Raw genomic sequence first — 16,195 nt, forward strand, 5'->3', positions numbered from 1 at the left:
CATAGAAAGTGTGTGTCCAGCCACGTGTCAGTCCAAGTGGCAGGATTTAGTAATTCTGGTAATAGTTAAATGTAAGTCATTCACAAATATTAAGTCGCAACATTTCAGTCTGACTAACCTTGGAAGATTACACGAAGACAATGTCCAGATATGCAGACGCACACATATATCTAGCGTATAAGAAAATTCTTTGCACAAACTGTTGAGTCAAATGACATTTGTTTTTCACAGCTTCAGGGGGTGCACCGTTCCTAGAAATACTGCAATACCAGGTCGATGCGTGGAGTGGACGGAGCAAGCCCCTATTCCATCTCCCTGCTCCAAAAATCAATTTAATATATGGTCCCCGGGTAGGGGACGTATCAGATATTAAACTGATAAGAACAGATTTTTTTTTTTTTTTTAGCTAAAAAGCCAAGAAAAGATTGTGTGGTTTATTTTTTTTCAAACGATGTAATTTACAGCCACAGAGGACAGAAAGCTGCAGTATGTAGAGAAAGAGAAGAGTTAAACCTATAATCAACATGAGTCCTTGTAGATGGCAGCCTCCGGTTTTTAAAGACTTCTATTGGTCTCTAGTGGACAACAGAGGTAACTGCAGGATTGGAGCCAGAATAGTGTAACTGCAGTTGAAAACGACATATTTTTTTGATTTCCCATAGAAAGTGTGTGTCCAGCCACGTGTCAGTCCAAGTGGCAGGATTTAGTAATTCTGGTAATAGTTAAATGTAAGTCATTCACAAATATTAAGTCGCAAGATTTCAGTCTGACTAACCTTGGAAGATTACACGAAGACAATGTCCAGATATGCAGACGCACGCATATATCTAGCGTATAAGAAATTTCTTTGCACAAAGTGTTGAGTCAAATGCCATTTGTTTTTCACAGCTTCAGGGGGTGCACCGTTCCTAGAAATACTGCAATACCAGGTCGATGCGTGGAGTGGACGGAGCAAGCCCCTATTCCATCTCCCTGCTCCAAAAATCAATTTAATATATGGTCCCCGGGTAGGGGACGTATCAGATATTAAACTGATAAGAACAGATACTACACTTGATCTTAGCCAAAAGGCCGAGAAGCGATACCCACATATCGCACGACAGAAACGACTCATTCTGCTTACTGCAACTCTAACTCATGGTTACAATGAAGAACACAGTCGCCTTCTAACAAATGGTAGAGGACAGGTCGATGTTTTACTGACGTTTTACCTCCGAAACATCACAATATAACTATGGTCGGCATGTTTCAGTTTTTAAACGGCGCCACATATATGACGACACTTTAGTTTCTGAAACGCCGGTCAGCGCATGCCGGTTAATGAGATTCAAAATCACGTGGTCGCCTGCAGTCCAATCAGCGGTCGTTGAGACGGAGCGTCTTCAATTCATTTTTATAACTTTCTTGGCGTTATAATTGTTTTCATAATATGATAATTACATACTGTTAAATTTTTAATGTTTCTCCTCCCGGTAACTGTATTCCTGTTATGTCTGGGCTTTCCCTAATTGCACAAGCCAACGGTTCTACATATAACATGTACAGTAAGACTGAGAGGGGGCGACCTTGGCACAGACCTCTCATTTGTCTTTCATCCCAGCTTTTTTGGGGGTGACTGGGTGGGGGGATATTGATCACAGCAAATTCCTAAAAACTCCTATTGATCATTGTTGCTCCCATAGATACATTTCAGTTTACCAGTCATGAGGCTCCAAATTATACCAGGAGTGGGGTTTGAACCCACGAGAGCATGCGCTCATTGGAGCTTAAGTCCAACGCCTTAACCACTCGGCCATCCTGATGCATATATATTGTGCATGCGTGTTCCTTTAGGAAACAGGAAGATTGCTAGGAGAAAGAAACGGATTAATCTTGTTTGTTAGGATCATAGCCATAAATGGAGGACTCTTATAAAGTCCATGGATTTTCATTCACACATATTACATGAGGTATCTACTCTTTACACACTAAGGATCCACACTACCAGGGCTACGGCACACAGCTGTTTTATAAATCATCAAAACCAATACTATCCTAAGATTTATTATATACAAAAATGATCTGTTCCCAAATGTTTTCATGTAATCCTGAAAACAGAAAAACAATCTTCTGCACTATTAACCATCCACAAATGGAAACAACAGACAATACAGGTGATTTTAGCTAAAAAGCCAAGAAAAAATTGTGTGGGTTTTTTTTTTTTCAAACGATGTAATTTACAGCCACAGAGGACAGAAAGCTGCAGTATGTAGAGAAAGAGAAGAGTTAAACCTATAATCAACATGAGTCCTTGTAGATGGCAGCCTCCGGTTTTTAAAGACTTCTATTGGTCTCTAGTGGACAACAGAGGTAACTGCAGGATTGGAGCCAGAATAGTGTAACTGCAGTTCAAAACGACATATTTTTTTGATTTCCCATAGAAAGTGTGTGTCCAGCCACGTGTCAGTCCAAGTGGCAGGATTTAGTAATTCTGGTAATAGTTAAATGTAAGTCATTCACAAATATTAAGTCGCAAGATTTCAGTCTGACTAACCTTGGAAGATTACACGAAGACAATGTCCAGATATGCAGACGCACACATATATCTAGCGTATAAGAAAATTCTTTGCACAAACTGTTGAGTCAAATGACATTTGTTTTTCACAGCTTCAGGGGGTGCACCGTTCCTAGAAATACTGCAATACCAGGTCGATGCGTGGAGTGGACGGAGCAAGCCCCTATTCCATCTCCCTGCTCCAAAAATCAATTTAATATATGGTCCCCGGGTAGGGGACGTATCAGATATTAAACTGATAAGAACAGATTTTTTTTTTTTTTTTAGCTAAAAAGCCAAGAAAAGATTGTGTGGTTTATTTTTTTTCAAACGATGTAATTTACAGCCACAGAGGACAGAAAGCTGCAGTATGTAGAGAAAGAGAAGAGTTAAACCTATAATCAACATGAGTCCTTGTAGATGGCAGCCTCCGGTTTTTAAAGACTTCTATTGGTCTCTAGTGGACAACAGAGGTAACTGCAGGATTGGAGCCAGAATAGTGTAACTGCAGTTGAAAACGACATATTTTTTTGATTTCCCATAGAAAGTGTGTGTCCAGCCACGTGTCAGTCCAAGTGGCAGGATTTAGTAATTCTGGTAATAGTTAAATGTAAGTCATTCACAAATATTAAGTCGCAAGATTTCAGTCTGACTAACCTTGGAAGATTACACGAAGACAATGTCCAGATATGCAGACGCACGCATATATCTAGCGTATAAGAAATTTCTTTGCACAAACTGTTGAGTCAAATGCCATTTGTTTTTCACAGCTTCAGGGGGTGCACCGTTCCTAGAAATACTGCAATACCAGGTCGATGCGTGGAGTGGACGGAGCAAGCCCCTATTCCATCTCCCTGCTCCAAAAATCAATTTAATATATGGTCCCCGGGTAGGGGACGTATCAGATATTAAACTGATAAGAACAGATTTTTTTTTTTTTTTTAGCTAAAAAGCCAAGAAAAGATTGTGTGGTTTATTTTTTTTCAAACGATGTAATTTACAGCCACAGAGGACAGAAAGCTGCAGTATGTAGAGAAAGAGAAGAGTTAAACCTATAATCAACATGAGTCCTTGTAGATGGCAGCCTCCGGTTTTTAAAGACTTCTATTGGTCTCTAGTGGACAACAGAGGTAACTGCAGGATTGGAGCCAGAATAGTGTAACTGCAGTTGAAAACGACATATTTTTTTGATTTCCCATAGAAAGTGTGTGTCCAGCCACGTGTCAGTCCAAGTGGCAGGATTTAGTAATTGTGGTAATAGTTAAATGTAAGTCATTCACAAATATTAAGTCGCAAGATTTCAGTCTGACTAACCTTGGAAGATTACACGAAGACAATGTCCAGATATGCAGACGCACGCATATATCTAGCGTATAAGAAATTTCTTTGCACAAAGTGTTGAGTCAAATGCCATTTGTTTTTCACAGCTTCAGGGGGTGCACCGTTCCTAGAAATACTGCAATACCAGGTCGATGCGTGGAGTGGACGGAGCAAGCCCCTATTCCATCTCCCTGCTCCAAAAATCAATTTAATATATGGTCCCCGGGTAGGGGACGTATCAGATATTAAACTGATAAGAACAGATACTACACTTGATCTTAGCCAAAAGGCCGAGAAGCGATACCCACATATCGCACGACAGAAACGACTCATTCTGCTTACTGCAACTCTAACTCATGGTTACAATGAAGAACACAGTCGCCTTCTAACAAATGGTAGAGGACAGGTCGATGTTTTACTGACGTTTTACCTCCGAAACATCACAATATAACTATGGTCGGCATGTTTCAGTTTTTAAACGGCGCCACATATATGACGACACTTTAGTTTCTGAAACGCCGGTCAGCGCATGCCGGTTAATGAGATTCAAAATCACGTGGTCGCCTGCAGTCCAATCAGCGGTCGTTGAGACGGAGCGTCTTCAATTCATTTTTATAACTTTCTTGGCGTTATAATTGTTTTCATAATATGATAATTACATACTGTTAAATTTTTAATGTTTCTCCTCCCGGTAACTGTATTCCTGTTATGTCTGGGCTTTCCCTAATTGCACAAGCCAACGGTTCTACATATAACATGTACAGTAAGACTGAGAGGGGGCGACCTTGGCACAGACCTCTCATTTGTCTTTCATCCCAGCTTTTTTGGGGGTGACTGGGTGGGGGGATATTGCTCACAGCAAATTCCTAAAAACTCCTATTGATCATTGTTGCTCCCATAGATACATTTCAGTTTACCAGTCATGAGGCTCCAAATTATACCAGCAGTGGGGTTTGAACCCACGAGAGCATGCGCTCATTGGAGCTTAAGTCCAACGCCTTAACCACTCGGCCATCCTGATGCATATATATTGTGCATGCGTGTTCCTTTAGGAAACAGGAAGATTGCTAGGAGAAAGAAACGGATTAATCTTGTTTGTTAGGATCATAGCCATAAATGGAGGACTCTTATAAAGTCCATGGATTTTCATTCACACATATTACATGAGGTATCTACTCTTTACACACTAAGGATCCACACTACCAGGGCTACGGCACACAGCTGTTTTATAAATCATCAAAACCAATACTATCCTAAGATTTATTATATACAAAAATGATCTGTTCCCAAATGTTTTCATGTAATCCTGAAAACAGAAAAACAATCTTCTGCACTATTAACCATCCACAAATGGAAACAACAGACAATACAGGTGATTTTAGCTAAAAAGCCAAGAAAAGATTGTGTGGTTTATTTTTTTTCAAACGATGTAATTTACAGCCACAGAGGACAGAAAGCTGCAGTATGTAGAGAAAGAGAAGAGTTAAACCTATAATCAACATGAGTCCTTGTAGATGGCAGCCTCCGGTTTTTAAAGACTTCTATTGGTCTCTAGTGGACAACAGAGGTAACTGCAGGATTGGAGCCAGAATAGTGTAACTGCAGTTGAAAACGACATATTTTTTTGATTTCCCATAGAAAGTGTGTGTCCAGCCACGTGTCAGTCCAAGTGGCAGGATTTAGTAATTGTGGTAATAGTTAAATGTAAGTCATTCACAAATATTAAGTCGCAAGATTTCAGTCTGACTAACCTTGGAAGATTACACGAAGACAATGTCCAGATATGCAGACGCACGCATATATCTAGCGTATAAGAAATTTCTTTGCACAAAGTGTTGAGTCAAATGCCATTTGTTTTTCACAGCTTCAGGGGGTGCACCGTTCCTAGAAATACTGCAATACCAGGTCGATGCGTGGAGTGGACGGAGCAAGCCCCTATTCCATCTCCCTGCTCCAAAAATCAATTTAATATATGGTCCCCGGGTAGGGGACGTATCAGATATTAAACTGATAAGAACAGATACTACACTTGATCTTAGCCAAAAGGCCGAGAAGCGATACCCACATATCGCACGACAGAAACGACTCATTCTGCTTACTGCAACTCTAACTCATGGTTACAATGAAGAACACAGTCGCCTTCTAACAAATGGTAGAGGACAGGTCGATGTTTTACTGACGTTTTACCTCCGAAACATCACAATATAACTATGGTCGGCATGTTTCAGTTTTTAAACGGCGCCACATATATGACGACACTTTAGTTTCTGAAACGCCGGTCAGCGCATGCCGGTTAATGAGATTCAAAATCACGTGGTCGCCTGCAGTCCAATCAGCGGTCGTTGAGACGGAGCGTCTTCAATTCATTTTTATAACTTTCTTGGCGTTATAATTGTTTTCATAATATGATAATTACATACTGTTAAATTTTTAATGTTTCTCCTCCCGGTAACTGTATTCCTGTTATGTCTGGGCTTTCCCTAATTGCACAAGCCAACGGTTCTACATATAACATGTACAGTAAGACTGAGAGGGGGCGACCTTGGCACAGACCTCTCATTTGTCTTTCATCCCAGCTTTTTTGGGGGTGACTGGGTGGGGGGATATTGCTCACAGCAAATTCCTAAAAACTCCTATTGATCATTGTTGCTCCCATAGATACATTTCAGTTTACCAGTCATGAGGCTCCAAATTATACCAGGAGTGGGGTTTGAACCCACGAGAGCATGCGCTCATTGGAGCTTAAGTCCAACGCCTTAACCACTCGGCCATCCTGATGCATATATATTGTGCATGCGTGTTCCTTTAGGAAACAGGAAGATTGCTAGGAGAAAGAAACGGATTAATCTTGTTTGTTAGGATCATAGCCATAAATGGAGGACTCTTATAAAGTCCATGGATTTTCATTCACACATATTACATGAGGTATCTACTCTTTACACACTAAGGATCCACACTACCAGGGCTACGGCACACAGCTGTTTTATAAATCATCAAAACCAATACTATCCTAAGATTTATTATATACAAAAATGATCTGTTCCCAAATGTTTTCATGTAATCCTGAAAACAGAAAAACAATCTTCTGCACTATTAACCATCCACAAATGGAAACAACAGACAATACAGGTGATTTTAGCTAAAAAGCCAAGAAAAAATTGTGTGGGGTTTTTTTTTTTTTTCAAACGATGTAATTTACAGCCACAGAGGACAGAAAGCTGCAGTATGTAGAGAAAGAGAAGAGTTAAACCTATAATCAACATGAGTCCTTGTAGATGGCAGCCTCCGGTTTTTAAAGACTTCTATTGGTCTCTAGTGGACAACAGAGGTAACTGCAGGATTGGAGCCAGAATAGTGTAACTGCAGTTGAAAACGACATATTTTTTTGATTTCCCATAGAAAGTGTGTGTCCAGCCACGTGTCAGTCCAAGTGGCAGGATTTAGTAATTGTGGTAATAGTTAAATGTAAGTCATTCACAAATATTAAGTCGCAAGATTTCAGTCTGACTAACCTTGGAAGATTACACGAAGACAATGTCCAGATATGCAGACGCACGCATATATCTAGCGTATAAGAAATTTCTTTGCACAAAGTGTTGAGTCAAATGCCATTTGTTTTTCACAGCTTCAGGGGGTGCACCGTTCCTAGAAATACTGCAATACCAGGTCGATGCGTGGAGTGGACGGAGCAAGCCCCTATTCCATCTCCCTGCTCCAAAAATCAATTTAATATATGGTCCCCGGGTAGGGGACGTATCAGATATTAAACTGATAAGAACAGATACTACACTTGATCTTAGCCAAAAGGCCGAGAAGCGATACCCACATATCGCACGACAGAAACGACTCATTCTGCTTACTGCAACTCTAACTCATGGTTACAATGAAGAACACAGTCGCCTTCTAACAAATGGTAGAGGACAGGTCGATGTTTTACTGACGTTTTACCTCCGAAACATCACAATATAACTATGGTCGGCATGTTTCAGTTTTTAAACGGCGCCACATATATGACGACACTTTAGTTTCTGAAACGCCGGTCAGCGCATGCCGGTTAATGAGATTCAAAATCACGTGGTCGCCTGCAGTCCAATCAGCGGTCGTTGAGACGGAGCGTCTTCAATTCATTTTTATAACTTTCTTGGCGTTATAATTGTTTTCATAATATGATAATTACATACTGTTAAATTTTTAATGTTTCTCCTCCCGGTAACTGTATTCCTGGGCTTTCCCTAATTGCACAAGCCAACGGTTCTACATATAACATGTACAGTAAGACTGAGAGGGGGCGACCTTGGCACAGACCTCTCATTTGTCTTTCATCCCAGCTTTTTTGGGGGTGACTGGGTGGGGGGATATTGCTCACAGCAAATTCCTAAAAACTCCTATTGATCATTGTTGCTCCCATAGATACGTTTCAGTTTACCAGTCATGAGGCTCCAAATTATACCAGGAGTGGGGTTTGAACCCACGAGAGCATGCGCTCATTGGAGCTTAAGTCCAACGCCTTAACCACTCGGCCATCCTGATGCATATATATTGTGCATGCGTGTTCCTTTAGGAAACAGGAAGATTGCTAGGAGAAAGAAACGGATTAATCTTGTTTGTTAGGATCATAGCCATAAATGGAGGACTCTTATAAAGTCCATGGATTTTCATTCACACATATTACATGAGGTATCTACTCTTTACACACTAAGGATCCACACTACCAGGGCTACGGCACACAGCTGTTTTATAAATCATCAAAACCAATACTATCCTAAGATTTATTATATACAAAAATGATCTGTTCCCAAATGTTTTCATGTAATCCTGAAAACAGAAAAACAATCTTCTGCACTATTAACCATCCACAAATGGAAACAACAGACAATACAGGTGATTTTAGCTAAAAAGCCAAGAAAAAATTGTGTGGGGTTTTTTTTTTTTTCAAACGATGTAATTTACAGCCACAGAGGACAGAAAGCTGCAGTATGTAGAGAAAGAGAAGAGTTAAACCTATAATCAACATGAGTCCTTGTAGATGGCAGCCTCCGGTTTTTAAAGACTTCTATTGGTCTCTAGTGGACAACAGAGGTAACTGCAGGATTGGAGCCAGAATAGTGTAACTGCAGTTGAAAACGACATATTTTTTTGATTTCCCATAGAAAGTGTGTGTCCAGCCACGTGTCAGTCCAAGTGGCAGGATTTAGTAATTGTGGTAATAGTTAAATGTAAGTCATTCACAAATATTAAGTCGCAAGATTTCAGTCTGACTAACCTTGGAAGATTACACGAAGACAATGTCCAGATATGCAGACGCACGCATATATCTAGCGTATAAGAAATTTCTTTGCACAAAGTGTTGAGTCAAATGCCATTTGTTTTTCACAGCTTCAGGGGGTGCACCGTTCCTAGAAATACTGCAATACCAGGTCGATGCGTGGAGTGGACGGAGCAAGCCCCTATTCCATCTCCCTGCTCCAAAAATCAATTTAATATATGGTCCCCGGGTAGGGGACGTATCAGATATTAAACTGATAAGAACAGATACTACACTTGATCTTAGCCAAAAGGCCGAGAAGCGATACCCACATATCGCACGACAGAAACGACTCATTCTGCTTACTGCAACTCTAACTCATGGTTACAATGAAGAACACAGTCGCCTTCTAACAAATGGTAGAGGACAGGTCGATGTTTTACTGACGTTTTACCTCCGAAACATCACAATATAACTATGGTCGGCATGTTTCAGTTTTTAAACGGCGCCACATATATGACGACACTTTAGTTTCTGAAACGCCGGTCAGCGCATGCCGGTTAATGAGATTCAAAATCACGTGGTCGCCTGCAGTCCAATCAGCGGTCGTTGAGACGGAGCGTCTTCAATTCATTTTTATAACTTTCTTGGCGTTATAATTGTTTTCATAATATGATAATTACATACTGTTAAATTTTTAATGTTTCTCCTCCCGGTAACTGTATTCCTGTTATGTCTGGGCTTTCCCTAATTGCACAAGCCAACGGTTCTACATATAACATGTACAGTAAGACTGAGAGGGGGCGACCTTGGCACAGACCTCTCATTTGTCTTTCATCCCAGCTTTTTTGGGGGTGACTGGGTGGGGGGATATTGCTCACAGCAAATTCCTAAAAACTCCTATTGATCATTGTTGCTCCCATAGATACATTTCAGTTTACCAGTCATGAGGCTCCAAATTATACCAGGAGTGGGGTTTGAACCCACGAGAGCATGCGCTCATTGGAGCTTAAGTCCAACGCCTTAACCACTCGGCCATCCTGATGCATATATATTGTGCATGCGTGTTCCTTTAGGAAACAGGAAGATTGCTAGGAGAAAGAAACGGATTAATCTTGTTTGTTAGGATCATAGCCATAAATGGAGGACTCTTATAAAGTCCATGGATTTTCATTCACACATATTACATGAGGTATCTACTCTTTACACACTAAGGATCCACACTACCAGGGCTACGGCACACAGCTGTTTTATAAATCATCAAAACCAATACTATCCTAAGATTTATTATATACAAAAATGATCTGTTCCCAAATGTTTTCATGTAATCCTGAAAACAGAAAAACAATCTTCTGCACTATTAACCATCCACAAATGGAAACAACAGACAATACAGGTGATTTTAGCTAAAAAGCCAAGAAAAAATTGTGTGGGTTTTTTTTTTTTTTCAAACGATGTAATTTACAGCCACAGAGGACAGAAAGCTGCAGTATGTAGAGAAAGAGAAGAGTTAAACCTATAATCAACATGAGTCCTTGTAGATGGCAGCCTCCGGTTTTTAAAGACTTCTATTGGTCTCTAGTGGACAACAGAGGTAACTGCAGGATTGGAGCCAGAATAGTGTAACTGCAGTTGAAAACGACATATTTTTTTGATTTCCCATAGAAAGTGTGTGTCCAGCCACGTGTCAGTCCAAGTGGCAGGATTTAGTAATTGTGGTAATAGTTAAATGTAAGTCATTCACAAATATTAAGTCGCAAGATTTCAGTCTGACTAACCTTGGAAGATTACACGAAGACAATGTCCAGATATGCAGACGCACGCATATATCTAGCGTATAAGAAATTTCTTTGCACAAAGTGTTGAGTCAAATGCCATTTGTTTTTCACAGCTTCAGGGGGTGCACCGTTCCTAGAAATACTGCAATACCAGGTCGATGCGTGGAGTGGACGGAGCAAGCCCCTATTCCATCTCCCTGCTCCAAAAATCAATTTAATATATGGTCCCCGGGTAGGGGACGTATCAGATATTAAACTGATAAGAACAGATACTACACTTGATCTTAGCCAAAAGGCCGAGAAGCGATACCCACATATCGCACGACAGAAACGACTCATTCTGCTTACTGCAACTCTAACTCATGGTTACAATGAAGAACACAGTCGCCTTCTAACAAATGGTAGAGGACAGGTCGATGTTTTACTGACGTTTTACCTCCGAAACATCACAATATAACTATGGTCGGCATGTTTCAGTTTTTAAACGGCGCCACATATATGACGACACTTTAGTTTCTGAAACGCCGGTCAGCGCATGCCGGTTAATGAGATTCAAAATCACGTGGTCGCCTGCAGTCCAATCAGCGGTCGTTGAGACGGAGCGTCTTCAATTCATTTTTATAACTTTCTTGGCGTTATAATTGTTTTCATAATATGATAATTACATACTGTTAAATTTTTAATGTTTCTCCTCCCGGTAACTGTATTCCTGGGCTTTCCCTAATTGCACAAGCCAACGGTTCTACATATAACATGTACAGTAAGACTGAGAGGGGGCGACCTTGGCACAGACCTCTCATTTGTCTTTCATCCCAGCTTTTTTGGGGGTGACTGGGTGGGGGGATATTGCTCACAGCAAATTCCTAAAAACTCCTATTGATCATTGTTGCTCCCATAGATACGTTTCAGTTTACCAGTCATGAGGCTCCAAATTATACCAGGAGTGGGGTTTGAACCCACGAGAGCATGCGCTCATTGGAGCTTAAGTCCAACGCCTTAACCACTCGGCCATCCTGATGCATATATATTGTGCATGCGTGTTCCTTTAGGAAACAGGAAGATTGCTAGGAGAAAGAAACGGATTAATCTTGTTTGTTAGGATCATAGCCATAAATGGAGGACTCTTATAAAGTCCATGGATTTTCATTCACACATATTACATGAGGTATCTACTCTTTACACACTAAGGATCCACACTACCAGGGCTACGGCACACAGCTGTTTTATAAATCATCAAAACCAATACTATCCTAAGATTTATTATATACAAAAATGATCTGTTCCCAAATGTTTTCATGTAATCCTGAAAACAGAAAAACAATCTTCTGCACTATTAACCATCCACAAATGGAAACAACAGACAATACAGGTGATTTTAGCTAAAAAGCCAAGAAAAAATTGTGTGGGGTTTTTTTTTTTTTCAAACGATGTAATTTACAGCCACAGAGGACAGAAAGCTGCAGTATGTAGAGAAAGAGAAGAGTTAAACCTATAATCAACATGAGTCCTTGTAGATGGCAGCCTCCGGTTTTTAAAGACTTCTATTGGTCTCTAGTGGACAACAGAGGTAACTGCAGGATTGGAGCCAGAATAGTGTAACTGCAGTTGAAAACGACATATTTTTTTGATTTCCCATAGAAAGTGTGTGTCCAGCCATGTGTCAGTCCAAGTGGCAGGATTTAGTAATTGTGGTAATAGTTAAATGTAAGTCATTCACAAATATTAAGTCGCAAGATTTCAGTCTGACTAACCTTGGAAGATTACACGAAGACAATGTCCAGATATGCAGACGCACGCATATATCTAGCGTATAAGAAATTTCTTTGCACAAAGTGTTGAGTCAAATGCCATTTGTTTTTCACAGCTTCAGGGGGTGCACCGTTCCTAGAAATACTGCAATACCAGGTCGATGCGTGGAGTGGACGGAGCAAGCCCCTATTCCATCTCCCTGCTCCAAAAATCAATTTAATATATGGTCCCCGGGTAGGGGACGTATCAGATATTAAACTGATAAGAACAGATACTACACTTGATCTTAGCCAAAAGGCCGAGAAGCGATACCCACATATCGCACGACAGAAACGACTCATTCTGCTTACTGCAACTCTAACTCATGGTTACAATGAAGAACACAGTCGCCTTCTAACAAATGGTAGAGGACAGGTCGATGTTTTACTGACGTTTTACCTCCGAAACATCACAATATAACTATGGTCGGCATGTTTCAGTTTTTAAACGGCGCCACATATATGACGACACTTTAGTTTCTGAAACGCCGGTCAGCGCATGCCGGTTAATGAGATTCAAAATCACGTGGTCGCCTGCAGTCCAATCAGCGGTCGTTGAGACGGAGCGTCTTCAATTCATTTTTATAACTTTCTTGGCGTTATAATTGTTTTCATAATATGATAATTACATACTGTTAAATTTTTAATGTTTCTCCTCCCGGTAACTGTATTCCTGTTATGTCTGGGCTTTCCCTAATTGCACAAGCCAACGGTTCTACATATAACATGTACAGTAAGACTGAGAGGGGGCGACCTTGGCACAGACCTCTCATTTGTCTTTCATCCCAGCTTTTTTGGGGGTGACTGGGTGGGGGGATATTGCTCACAGCAAATTCCTAAAAACTCCTATTGATCATTGTTGCTCCCATAGATACATTTCAGTTTACCAGTCATGAGGCTCCAAATTATACCAGCAGTGGGGTTTGAACCCACGAGAGCATGCGCTCATTGGAGCTTAAGTCCAACGCCTTAACCACTCGGCCATCCTGATGCATATATATTGTGCATGCGTGTTCCTTTAGGAAACAGGAAGATTGCTAGGAGAAAGAAACGGATTAATCTTGTTTGTTAGGATCATAGCCATAAATGGAGGACTCTTATAAAGTCCATGGATTTTCATTCACACATATTACATGAGGTATCTACTCTTTACACACTAAGGATCCACACTACCAGGGCTACGGCACACAGCTGTTTTATAAATCATCAAAACCAATACTATCCTAAGATTTATTATATACAAAAATGATCTGTTCCCAAATGTTTTCATGTAATCCTGAAAACAGAAAAACAATCTTCTGCACTATTAACCATCCACAAATGGAAACAACAGACAATACAGGTGATTTTAGCTAAAAAGCCAAGAAAAGATTGTGTGGTTTATTTTTTTTCAAACGATGTAATTTACAGCCACAGAGGACAGAAAGCTGCAGTATGTAGAGAAAGAGAAGAGTTAAACCTATAATCAACATGAGTCCTTGTAGATGGCAGCCTCCGGTTTTTAAAGACTTCTATTGGTCTCTAGTGGACAACAGAGGTAACTGCAGGATTGGAGCCAGAATAGTGTAACTGCAGTTGAAAACGACATATTTTTTTGATTTCCCATAGAAAGTGTGTGTCCAGCCACGTGTCAGTCCAAGTGGCAGGATTTAGTAATTGTGGTAATAGTTAAATGTAAGTCATTCACAAATATTAAGTCGCAAGATTTCAGTCTGACTAACCTTGGAAGATTACACGAAGACAATGTCCAGATATGCAGACGCACGCATATATCTAGCGTATAAGAAATTTCTTTGCACAAAGTGTTGAGTCAAATGCCATTTGTTTTTCACAGCTTCAGGGGGTGCACCGTTCCTAGAAATACTGCAATACCAGGTCGATGCGTGGAGTGGACGGAGCAAGCCCCTATTCCATCTCCCTGCTCCAAAAATCAATTTAATATATGGTCCCCGGGTAGGGGACGTATCAGATATTAAACTGATAAGAACAGATACTACACTTGATCTTAGCCAAAAGGCCGAGAAGCGATACCCACATATCGCACGACAGAAACGACTCATTCTGCTTACTGCAACTCTAACTCATGGTTACAATGAAGAACACAGTCGCCTTCTAACAAATGGTAGAGGACAGGTCGATGTTTTACTGACGTTTTACCTCCGAAACATCACAATATAACTATGGTCGGCATGTTTCAGTTTTTAAACGGCGCCACATATATGACGACACTTTAGTTTCTGAAACGCCGGTCAGCGCATGCCGGTTAATGAGATTCAAAATCACGTGGTCGCCTGCAGTCCAATCAGCGGTCGTTGAGACGGAGCGTCTTCAATTCATTTTTATAACTTTCTTGGCGTTATAATTGTTTTCATAATATGATAATTACATACTGTTAAATTTTTAATGTTTCTCCTCCCGGTAACTGTATTCCTGTTATGTCTGGGCTTTCCCTAATTGCACAAGCCAACGGTTCTACATATAACATGTACAGTAAGACTGAGAGGGGGCGACCTTGGCACAGACCTCTCATTTGTCTTTCATCCCAGCTTTTTTGGGGGTGACTGGGTGGGGGGATATTGCTCACAGCAAATTCCTAAAAACTCCTATTGATCATTGTTGCTCCCATAGATACATTTCAGTTTACCAGTCATGAGGCTCCAAATTATACCAGGAGTGGGGTTTGAACCCACGAGAGCATGCGCTCATTGGAGCTTAAGTCCAACGCCTTAACCACTCGGCCATCCTGATGCATATATATTGTGCATGCGTGTTCCTTTAGGAAACAGGAAGATTGCTAGGAGAAAGAAACGGATTAATCTTGTTTGTTAGGATCATAGCCATAAATGGAGGACTCTTATAAAGTCCATGGATTTTCATTCACACATATTACATGAGGTATCTACTCTTTACACACTAAGGATCCACACTACCAGGGCTACGGCACACAGCTGTTTTATAAATCATCAAAACCAATACTATCCTAAGATTTATTATATACAAAAATGATCTGTTCCCAAATGTTTTCATGTAATCCTGAAAACAGAAAAACAATCTTCTGCACTATTAACCATCCACAAATGGAAACAACAGACAATACAGGTGATTTTAGCTAAAAAGCCAAGAAAAAATTGTGTGGGTTTTTTTTTTTTTTCAAACGATGTAATTTACAGCCACAGAGGACAGAAAGCTGCAGTATGTAGAGAAAGAGAAGAGTTAAACCTATAATCAACATGAGTCCTTGTAGATGGCAGCCTCCGGTTTTTAAAGACTTCTATTGGTCTCTAGTGGACAACAGAGGTAACTGCAGGATTGGAGCCAGAATAGTGTAACTGCAGTTGAAAACGACATATTTTTTTGATTTCCCATAGAAAGTGTGTGTCCAGCCACGTGTCAGTCCAAGTGGCAGGATTTAGTAATTGTGGTAATAGTTAAATGTAAGTCATTCACAAATATTAAGTCGCAAGATTTCAGTCTGACTAACCTTGGAAGATTACACGAAGACAATGTCCAGATATGCAGACGCACGCATATA

At 40.4% G+C, this 16,195-nt stretch overlaps 19 non-coding genes across 19 annotated transcripts; all 19 read right to left on the reverse strand.

Annotated features, from left to right (window-relative positions):
• Positions 1 to 235: 235 nt before the first annotated feature.
• LOC145420732 (U2 spliceosomal RNA) lies at positions 236 to 426 on the reverse strand. Its single transcript, XR_013902053.1, has one exon. It is a non-coding gene; the product is annotated as a U2 spliceosomal RNA (small nuclear RNA).
• A 466-nt stretch (positions 427 to 892) lies between these two features.
• On the reverse strand, positions 893 to 1,083 carry LOC145420820 (U2 spliceosomal RNA). The gene has a single exon (XR_013902106.1). It is a non-coding gene; the product is annotated as a U2 spliceosomal RNA (small nuclear RNA).
• Positions 1,084 to 1,719: 636 nt separating this feature from the next.
• Positions 1,720 to 1,802, reverse strand: trnal-uaa (transfer RNA leucine (anticodon UAA)). The gene has a single exon. It is a non-coding gene; the product is annotated as a tRNA-Leu (tRNA).
• Positions 1,803 to 2,650: 848 nt separating this feature from the next.
• Positions 2,651 to 2,841, reverse strand: LOC145420733 (U2 spliceosomal RNA). The gene has a single exon (XR_013902054.1). It is a non-coding gene; the product is annotated as a U2 spliceosomal RNA (small nuclear RNA).
• A 466-nt stretch (positions 2,842 to 3,307) lies between these two features.
• LOC145420734 (U2 spliceosomal RNA) lies at positions 3,308 to 3,498 on the reverse strand. The gene has a single exon (XR_013902055.1). It is a non-coding gene; the product is annotated as a U2 spliceosomal RNA (small nuclear RNA).
• A 466-nt stretch (positions 3,499 to 3,964) lies between these two features.
• On the reverse strand, positions 3,965 to 4,155 carry LOC145420821 (U2 spliceosomal RNA). The gene has a single exon (XR_013902107.1). It is a non-coding gene; the product is annotated as a U2 spliceosomal RNA (small nuclear RNA).
• A 636-nt stretch (positions 4,156 to 4,791) lies between these two features.
• On the reverse strand, positions 4,792 to 4,874 carry trnal-uaa (transfer RNA leucine (anticodon UAA)). Its single transcript has one exon. It is a non-coding gene; the product is annotated as a tRNA-Leu (tRNA).
• An 847-nt stretch (positions 4,875 to 5,721) lies between these two features.
• LOC113007175 (U2 spliceosomal RNA) lies at positions 5,722 to 5,912 on the reverse strand. Its single transcript, XR_003269866.2, has one exon. It is a non-coding gene; the product is annotated as a U2 spliceosomal RNA (small nuclear RNA).
• A 636-nt stretch (positions 5,913 to 6,548) lies between these two features.
• Positions 6,549 to 6,631, reverse strand: trnal-uaa (transfer RNA leucine (anticodon UAA)). Its single transcript has one exon. It is a non-coding gene; the product is annotated as a tRNA-Leu (tRNA).
• Positions 6,632 to 7,482: 851 nt separating this feature from the next.
• LOC145420822 (U2 spliceosomal RNA) lies at positions 7,483 to 7,673 on the reverse strand. Its single transcript, XR_013902108.1, has one exon. It is a non-coding gene; the product is annotated as a U2 spliceosomal RNA (small nuclear RNA).
• A 627-nt stretch (positions 7,674 to 8,300) lies between these two features.
• On the reverse strand, positions 8,301 to 8,383 carry trnal-uaa (transfer RNA leucine (anticodon UAA)). Its single transcript has one exon. It is a non-coding gene; the product is annotated as a tRNA-Leu (tRNA).
• Positions 8,384 to 9,233: 850 nt separating this feature from the next.
• Positions 9,234 to 9,424, reverse strand: LOC113007215 (U2 spliceosomal RNA). Its single transcript, XR_003269893.1, has one exon. It is a non-coding gene; the product is annotated as a U2 spliceosomal RNA (small nuclear RNA).
• Positions 9,425 to 10,060: 636 nt separating this feature from the next.
• On the reverse strand, positions 10,061 to 10,143 carry trnal-uaa (transfer RNA leucine (anticodon UAA)). The gene has a single exon. It is a non-coding gene; the product is annotated as a tRNA-Leu (tRNA).
• An 850-nt stretch (positions 10,144 to 10,993) lies between these two features.
• Positions 10,994 to 11,184, reverse strand: LOC145420823 (U2 spliceosomal RNA). Its single transcript, XR_013902109.1, has one exon. It is a non-coding gene; the product is annotated as a U2 spliceosomal RNA (small nuclear RNA).
• Positions 11,185 to 11,811: 627 nt separating this feature from the next.
• Positions 11,812 to 11,894, reverse strand: trnal-uaa (transfer RNA leucine (anticodon UAA)). Its single transcript has one exon. It is a non-coding gene; the product is annotated as a tRNA-Leu (tRNA).
• Positions 11,895 to 12,744: 850 nt separating this feature from the next.
• On the reverse strand, positions 12,745 to 12,935 carry LOC145420824 (U2 spliceosomal RNA). Its single transcript, XR_013902110.1, has one exon. It is a non-coding gene; the product is annotated as a U2 spliceosomal RNA (small nuclear RNA).
• Positions 12,936 to 13,571: 636 nt separating this feature from the next.
• trnal-uaa (transfer RNA leucine (anticodon UAA)) lies at positions 13,572 to 13,654 on the reverse strand. The gene has a single exon. It is a non-coding gene; the product is annotated as a tRNA-Leu (tRNA).
• Positions 13,655 to 14,501: 847 nt separating this feature from the next.
• LOC145420825 (U2 spliceosomal RNA) lies at positions 14,502 to 14,692 on the reverse strand. Its single transcript, XR_013902111.1, has one exon. It is a non-coding gene; the product is annotated as a U2 spliceosomal RNA (small nuclear RNA).
• A 636-nt stretch (positions 14,693 to 15,328) lies between these two features.
• Positions 15,329 to 15,411, reverse strand: trnal-uaa (transfer RNA leucine (anticodon UAA)). Its single transcript has one exon. It is a non-coding gene; the product is annotated as a tRNA-Leu (tRNA).
• Between the last annotated feature and the right edge of the window lie 784 nt (positions 15,412 to 16,195).

This window comes from Astatotilapia calliptera, chromosome 15 (genome assembly GCF_964374335.1).
Source record: "Astatotilapia calliptera chromosome 15, fAstCal68.1, whole genome shotgun sequence".
NCBI lineage: Eukaryota > Metazoa > Chordata > Actinopteri > Cichliformes > Cichlidae > Astatotilapia > Astatotilapia calliptera.